This window comes from Psammomys obesus, unplaced genomic scaffold (assembly GCF_907164565.1).
Source record: "Psammomys obesus unplaced genomic scaffold, mPsaObe1.curated_primary_1811, whole genome shotgun sequence".
Lineage (NCBI taxonomy): Eukaryota > Metazoa > Chordata > Mammalia > Rodentia > Muridae > Psammomys > Psammomys obesus.
In genome coordinates this window covers 35,204-43,398 of record NW_026592368.1, presented here as the reverse complement: position 1 = coordinate 43,398, position 8,195 = coordinate 35,204, and the positions used below count along the sequence as shown (strand labels likewise).

General features: G+C 37.4%; 1 pseudogene; it reads left to right on the top strand.

Annotated features, from left to right (window-relative positions):
* LOC129681248 (vomeronasal type-2 receptor 116-like) overlaps positions 1-7,719 on the top strand; it is a 36,927-nt pseudogene extending 29,208 nt beyond the window's left edge.
* Positions 7,720-8,195: the final 476 nt, after the last annotated feature.

The window sequence follows — 8,195 nt, the reverse complement described above, 5'->3', positions numbered from 1 at the left end:
CTGTACATCTAAACAAACTAAGCAAAAGAGAGGACCCTAACTAAAATGTTCAATCCCCATCCTGAAAGGCAAAGAGGATGGACATCAGAAGAAGAAGAAAACAGGAAACAACCTTGGAACCTGCCACAGAGGGCCTCTGAAAGCCTCTGCCCTGCAGACTATTTCTAGATTTTTTTTTCTTTTCATGATGTCCTTGATTTCTTGGATGTTTTGAGTTGGGAACTTTTCTGATTTTACTTTTTCTTTGAAAGAAGTTTCAATTTCTGCAATTGTATCTTCAGTGCCTGAGATTCTTTCTTCCATCTATTGTATTCTGTTGGTGATGCTTACCTTTGTGGCTCCTGATCTTTTCTCTAAGTTCTCCAGCTCCTGAATTTTCACTGTTTGTATTTTTCATCTATTTTAATTCTAATTGATTCTAATTCATGTCTTGCACCATTTCCTTCATCTGTTTGAATGTGAATTCCTATCTTTCTATGATGGCATCCATTTTTTAATTTGCTTCCCCTTTATGTGCCTATATTTGGGTGGCTATTTTTTGTTTGTATTTCTTTGAGAGCTTTGTTTCTTTCCTCTTTATGTGCCTCTATTTGTGTGTAGCTGTTTAAGAGTTTTGTTCATTTCCTATTCACGTGCCTTTAATAATTCAATTAGCATAGCTTTACAATAATTTTCCTGTGATTCCAATGAATTAAAATATCCATGTTTTTTGGAGGTTGCTGGTGAATCCATGATGTCCTAATTTATGTTGGATGTGTTCTTAAGCCTGCCTCTAGCCATCTGATGATCAGTAGCCTTTTCTGTTTGTTCCTTAGAGCCCATACTGTAGACTGTGTCTGTCTTTCTGTGGAGTCCAGGGAATTCTTCAGGAAGATTAGAGAGGTCCACTGGTTTGAGAGTGGGTGTTGGTGTTTCAGATGCAGCTAAGGGAGGAAGGTTGCAGGTGCAAATGTGCAAGTGCAGGAGTGTGGGTGTAGGTGTATCTGCCTGGAGAAGTGAAGTGTAAGGACAAAGCTTAAGTACAGGTGAGAGTTCTGGCATATTTTGCGGGCTCAGTGTGCATGTCCAGTTGCCATGAATGGCTCAGTGGCCCACAGGCCTGTCCAAGTATTGTGCTCCAATTACTCAGATCTGCCTAAGCTGCACTGTCTTGGTTCTAGGAAATATTTGTCTGGACTTCACTGGGAAACCCAGAGAACAGGGGCTTCAATGTTGAGATTGTTGTCCCAGTCATTCCTATGTTGCCCATAATGGGGGTGTGGGTCAGAGGAATCTGATGTCTGGCTGTGAGAGCAGAAAGACCCAGTTTCCAGGCTCTGTATGCACTCTCTTGCAGAAGCACTCACTGGAAGGCCGTGTGGAAAGTGCTGAGGACCTGCGAACTCACAGGCATGTGTGGGAGCACTAGGGCCCATGCACACTTACTTGCAGGTGGGTGTGCAAAGCACAGAGGGCCCATGAACTCACTTGCAGGCTTGTGTGGGAAGCACAGAAGTCCTGAGCACACTCACTCACAGGTGTATCCGATAAGCACAGAGAGCCCACAGATTTCTACTTTCAGATTTGTGTCCTTGTTTGGCTTTTAGAGTAAGGAGGTGCTCCATACCTGGGGTTATGCACTCCCCACCTCTGTTGCACCACCAGGGCAAGCTGAGAAAGTGAAGGTGCAGCTGGGAGTGCAGGGTTCCATAGTTGGCCACTTTTCAGACCCTGGAGACATCCACGAAGGGATGGATCCAGTGTGTCCCAGTACATGGGTCTAGACCTGGAAACCTCAAAGTCAATGCTCTGGCTTCAGCTAACCATCCACTCACAAGTTTTCGAGTTTCTGGTGTTCTGCCCTTCAGAAATGGTGTGCACTGGTTGCCACCATCTTGGAACTCTCAGATAGATAGATAGATGATAGATAGATGATAGATAGATAGATAGATAGATAGATAGATAGATAGATAGATTCAATTACCAATATTTCTGTTTTTATGCCAACACCATTCATACTATATCTCCTAGTACAAATTCCAGTCAGAGGTAATGATATCTCCTATAGTTATTGTATTGTTCAAGACTGTTTTGAGTATTTTGGGTTTGTAATTTTCACGTATGAAGTCAAGATTTATCCTTGCATAATCTGTAAATAATTGTGTTGGAAATTTTAAGGGGAGTGCATTGAATCGGTAGATTGATTTTGGTATGGTGGTCATTTTTACTGTGTTATCCTATTGATTCATGACCATGGAAGAATTTTCCATTTTCTCATAGCTGCTTCAATTTTTTTTCTTCAAAGACTTGAAGTTTTACCACATAATTATTTCCCTTGCTTATAGTTACACTAGGAAATTTAATATTATTTGAGGCTATTGTGAAATATCATGGAATTTTATTTGTATTAATATGTAATATTATTACCCATCTCTTTTGATTAGATTTGCTGTGAAGTCTATTTTTTAGATACTGAAATGTCTACACAAGCTTCTCTCTTTTAATTTTTAAGTTATTTATTTATTACTTATTACAATTTATTTATTTTGTATCCCTGATAAAGCCTCCACCTTGTCTCCTCTGAGTCACACCTGTCTTCCCACTTCTACCCATTTACCTCTCCTATTCCCCTAATATACTGACAGGGAAGGACCTCCTCCCCTTCTATCTGACCTTAGTCTATCAAGTATCATCAGGGCTGGCAGCATCATCTTCCTCTTTGCCCTGGTAAGAATGCATCCCCTAGAAGGAGGTGATTAAAGAGCTGGCCACTGACTTCAAGTCAGAGACAGTCCTGTACTTGGAAATCACTTTGAAGCTGAGCACCTATGGACTTCATCTGAGCAAGGTGTCTAAGAAATCTCCATTCAAGGCCAATGGTTGGAGTTTCAGTCCCTGCATGCCCACTATGGCCCCAGATGTTTTTGGCTCTATTGGTCTCCTTGTGTAGCTCCTGTCTCCTTCACATCTTTCTAACTCTCCCTTCTTCATAAGTTTCCATGCACTCTGCCCAAAGTTTGGATATGAGTCTCAGCATCTCCTCTGACAACCTGATGGGTAAAGTATTTAAGAGGGCCTCCCTGGCAGGCTTCTGTCCTGTTCCTGTCTTCTTCTACTTTATATGCCTATCTTGTTTGCCCTTCTGAATGAGGTTTCAATCTCTTCCCTAGGGTCTTCCTTGTTTAGCATTTTAGGGCTATAGATTTTACTATATTTATCCTATATAATGTGAAGAATATCCACTTATAAATGAGCATATACCTTATTTGTCTTCTTGTTCTGTGTTACCTCACTCAGGATGATATTATCTAGTTCCCAGCATTTGCCTGCAAATTTCATGATTTCCTTGTTTATAATTGCTGAGTAGTATTCCATTGCATAAATGTACCACACTTTCTGTACCCATTCCTCCGTTGTGGGAAATCTGGGTTGTTTCCAGATTCTGGCTATTACTAACAAAGCTGCTATGAATATAGTTGAGCAAATGTCCTTGTTTTATGGTTAAGCATCATTCGAATATATGCCCAGAAGTGGTATAGGTGGATCATGAAGTAGCACTCTTATTTTCTCAGAAATGCCAGATTGATTTCCAAAGCAGTTGTACAAGGTTACATTCCCACAAGCAATAGAGGAGGGTTCGTTTTCCTCCACAACCTCTCCAGTATGTGTCATCCATTGAGGTTTTGAGTTTAGCCATTCTGATGGGAGTGAGGTGTTAAAACTCTAGCCCCTTCCTACACACTGCACTTGTCTAACTCAGTTACCTTCCAAAACATGTATGCTGATAGCCAGGTCAAGGCAGTTTCTAAAAATAAAATGGCCTTCTGTAGACAAACAATTCAGGAAGTGCAGAGTGGCATATAGCCCCCGAAAGTGGCATTTAACTTCCCAGTTTTCCAAGAAAATCCTATATACAACCAGAAAGTCCTCATGCCTATTTGCAGGAACCCAGTAGGTCAAACATTCCAGGTAGTTTCCACAGACAAACGAACTACCGACTCTTCAAAATATAGTCTGGGAATGCCCTGTATGATATCCAGTATTGTTTTGTCAATCCAAAACTAAAAGGAAGTACCAGTTCAGTGATTTTGACACCCGATTTTACCTTATTTCTTCACTCTTAGTCTGTCTATGGGCTAAGCCAACAAAGCTCCATTTGGTAAACCTCAGACTGGTTATATTTGCATGTCTCTCGGTTCTGTTGTGACTCAATATACATTGAACAATGGCTATTTATAGCCTAAATTTGAAACTTTCAATTTTAAAGTCTAAATTGATTTAGAATAGTTCATAAGATGGAAAAATCTCTGAAATGTATTCAATATATCCCAGGTATGCTCCACCCTACTAATGCTTATTACTCTTCTCATCCTTAACTGTCCCTTTACCAGTTGCATGATTTTTTTTTCATTTTTCTGTGACATATTTGGTTTAATCATGAACATCTTCATGACCTTTGGATTCAGAATGCACCTTGGAGCCATATACAGTCATCACTCGTTAGACATTTACCTCTTCTTTCTTTAAATATCTTTACAGGCAATACTTTAACAGGGAAGGGGACAGTAATTCTCTCATTCTTCATCTCATCCTTACGCAGAATCAACCAGCAACATTATCCATAATTATTAAGAGTTCTTTAGTGCAATACATATGATGCCTAGACACAATTAGCAACCATCATCTTGTGTACATTTTGCATTTATTTCCATTATATTTCTTGAATGTTGGAATAGATGGTTTAAAAGTCATTCTTTATGGATGGGCATTAATGCATCACTCATTCTTGGGATCTTTCACAGTCATATTTCTTGGCCTTCTTCATAGATCACAGCAAAGAGGGGCTTCTTAGAGTAAGAATGAGAGTATTACTTTTCCATGTGCATAAACAAGAGCATTTAGAAGTTTGTTTGACAATAAGTACATTAAACTAATTGGCAGCATCAAGTTCCTCCTCATGATATGGTCTCCCACCTCCTGAAATTGCGTGTGGTCTATAGGACCAGGTATGAAATACTCTTTTGATAAATGTCCTTCCCCTGTATTTCAGATATATGGTAAGTGCATAAATATATTCAATATGCACAGCGTAGGAACACATCAGTCATGAATGCAATATCCTGTCTTTGTGACTATATTTTGAAATATAGTAAAATCTGAGTGAACACATACATGGTCAAAATTAAAATTTCAAACTAACAATGATTCAATATTACAGAATATGAAAAACTTATTTTTTTAAAAAAGATGTTATCCACATATATATATTAGTTAATGAAACATATCATAAATAAAAGCTTAAAGCATACATTGTACAACAAAAAACACTCATAACAGAAGCAAAGGAATAAGCTCTGAGTGTGAAATTATCTTGAGAAAAAAATACTATTCAAGATCACTAAAGAAAAAATATATCAAAATACAGATTTAATTTTTCTGACAATAAACTTGATAATGTTTAGTTCAAAATATAAAACAGAGAAAATTATTTGATGAAGTGATAATTTTTAGAAATACAGAAAGGTTTAATATAATAAAAATATTTAATTGCAAACCAAGGAGTATATGTTATTAATTCAAGATAAATGACACAAATGTTAGAAGCAGAGTATTTCAAACTTCTTTTTTGAATATATAGAAATACTTCAAAAATTCTCTTCTTATATGTTAAAAATAAGGCTATAGTTAAATGTAAAAACATTAGTGAAGGTTTTAAGCGTCAAGGATGTAATGGTATTTACTATTTCAAAATCATACATAATATGAACCAAATTGGGTGTATCCAGAGGATTTGGGGAAAATAATTTAATATGGGTCCTGAATCTTAGAACAGTATATAAGAAATTAATTTCAAAGCCTATTGTCCATACTATACAAAGTATACACCTAGAAATTAGCAATTTCTTCATAAAGTGAAGTATGAATAAAATTAGCATTGTACAATATTATTCTATAATCTTATAACTTATAAAATAGATGTATGAAGCCATAAATTCAAGCCAAACATACAAAAACAGCAAAGATCCTTGGGATTCTTTGATTTTTGTCACCATAGACAAAAATGGCTTCATAGATTTGAAATGATTCACAGACAACCTGGTATTTCTTTCTGAAACAATAAAGGAGGTGAATCAGGAAATATTTTGATGAGCTGAGGCTGAGTAACAACTTAGGGGAAAAGGTAACACCTGAGGATTGATTCACAGTCACCTTCATTTCTGAACAGATATCGACCAGTGTGATGTGTCCAGAAAGTCACTATGCAAACTCAGAGAAGAGCTACTACCTCCAGAAATCTGTGACCTTTTTGTCCTATGAAGACTTCTTGGGTATGGCTTTCACCACTGCAGCACTGTGCTTCTCTGCACTCACAACTATGGTTCTTGTAGTCTTTGTGAAGCACAGAGCATTTTCAAGGCCAATAATCAGGCTATTGACACTCATCATCTACTTCCTCAGTTCCTTGCTCTTCATTGGCCCACACAACACAGCCACCTGCATCTTGCAGCAGACAGCATTTGGAATTCTGTTCACTGTGGCTCTCTCCACAGTACTGGCCAAAGCTATCACAGTTGTTATTGTATTCAAGGTCACTGTTCCAGCTAGATTGGTGAGGTGGTTAATGGTGTCACGGACCCCTAACTTCATCATTCCCATCTGCACACTGATCGAACTTGTTCTCTGTGGAATCTGGCTGGTTACCTCTATACCATTCATTGATCATGATGCTCATGCTGAACATGGCCACATCATCATTGTGAGCAACAAAGGGTCAGCAGTTGCCTTTCACTGTGTCCTGAGATACCTCTGCTCCTTGGCACTTGGGAGCTATGCCATGGCCTTCTTGTCCAGAAATTTGCCTGACACATTCAATGAAGCCAAGTTCCTGTCATTCAGCATGCAGGTATTCTTCTGTGTGTTGGTCACCTTCCTCCCTGTCTACCACAGCACAAAGGAGAAGATCATGGTGGCTATGGAAGTCTTCTCTGTGTTGGCTTCCAGTGCAGCATTCCTTGGTTTGATCTTTGAATCCAAGTGCTACATCATTTTGTTAAGACAAGATAAGAACTCCAGTCTTGATATCAGGCACAAAACCCATTCAAAAAGGAATTTTAACTTAAAGTTTAGTTAAAATGAAAATTAATCTATGTGAGTAAATTATGAACAAAAAATAAAACCAGTGCTACACTGGCTTTATTATAATTTTGTTATAAATTATAATAAGATTATAAATCTTTAATTATGTATAATACCATGTGAATATTTAATTAATTGTACTAAAATCTCTTGAAATGGAACCATTATTTTTATCCTATGTTTGAGATTTATGTTTTATACTTTTTCGCTAATAAAATTTCTTTATGTTTCTTTCTTTTAGCTGAAGCCCCATAATTAGAACAGTGTGGCATAAACTCATGGATAGATGATTTCCTTTGGCTACAAAGTGCTAGTTTTGAAGTTGTGTCACCGTGTGTCAGCCATGATGTATTTGTTTTATCCTTCTCTCGTTAAAAACAAACCATTAAATTTTGTGTAATTATTTCATTTTTGAACTCCAGAAGATTCTGTTTTATTCTATTGTGTAAAATGAACAGTTTGAGAGCAGAGTGTTTCTCTAGCATCAATTTCACAGGTTATTTTCAATGAAATTCAGAAGAAATTTTATTGTTTAGCATGACTGTATAAGATCCTATTTTCTCATATGAGGGAAAATAAAAGCTCTTACTATGGGGAACTACACCAGATGCCTGACTTGTAACTAGTAGTTGTTTAGATACACAGAGATCAGAAAAGGGATGTGACTGACTGATCAGGTGGTTCATATTGTGTTATGAGAACAAGGCATTGGAGCAGAGGCAAGCAGAGCAGTAGGAACTATGGAAGATGGAATTATTAACACTGTACAGCAGAATAATATGGAGGGTATATTCTTCATTGTAAAAAAATTAAACGTCTTTCTTAGAGTAGTAGAAGTTATGGATAATGGGCAATGGAAATGGACATATCATTTTAAATGACCTCTTTGAATATGATCATAGAAACCACATTTGGATATTCAAAATATCTGAAGAAAACTCATGTCTCTAAAAACAGGGGTGTTAAAGTCTCTTATGTTAGTATCATCCTAATGCTGAAAATCTGAATGAACAGTAGCTGAAGCATTTGGACATGTGCAATCCCTTACAGGTTTTCTGTTTAAAGCTTTGTTATCTTTG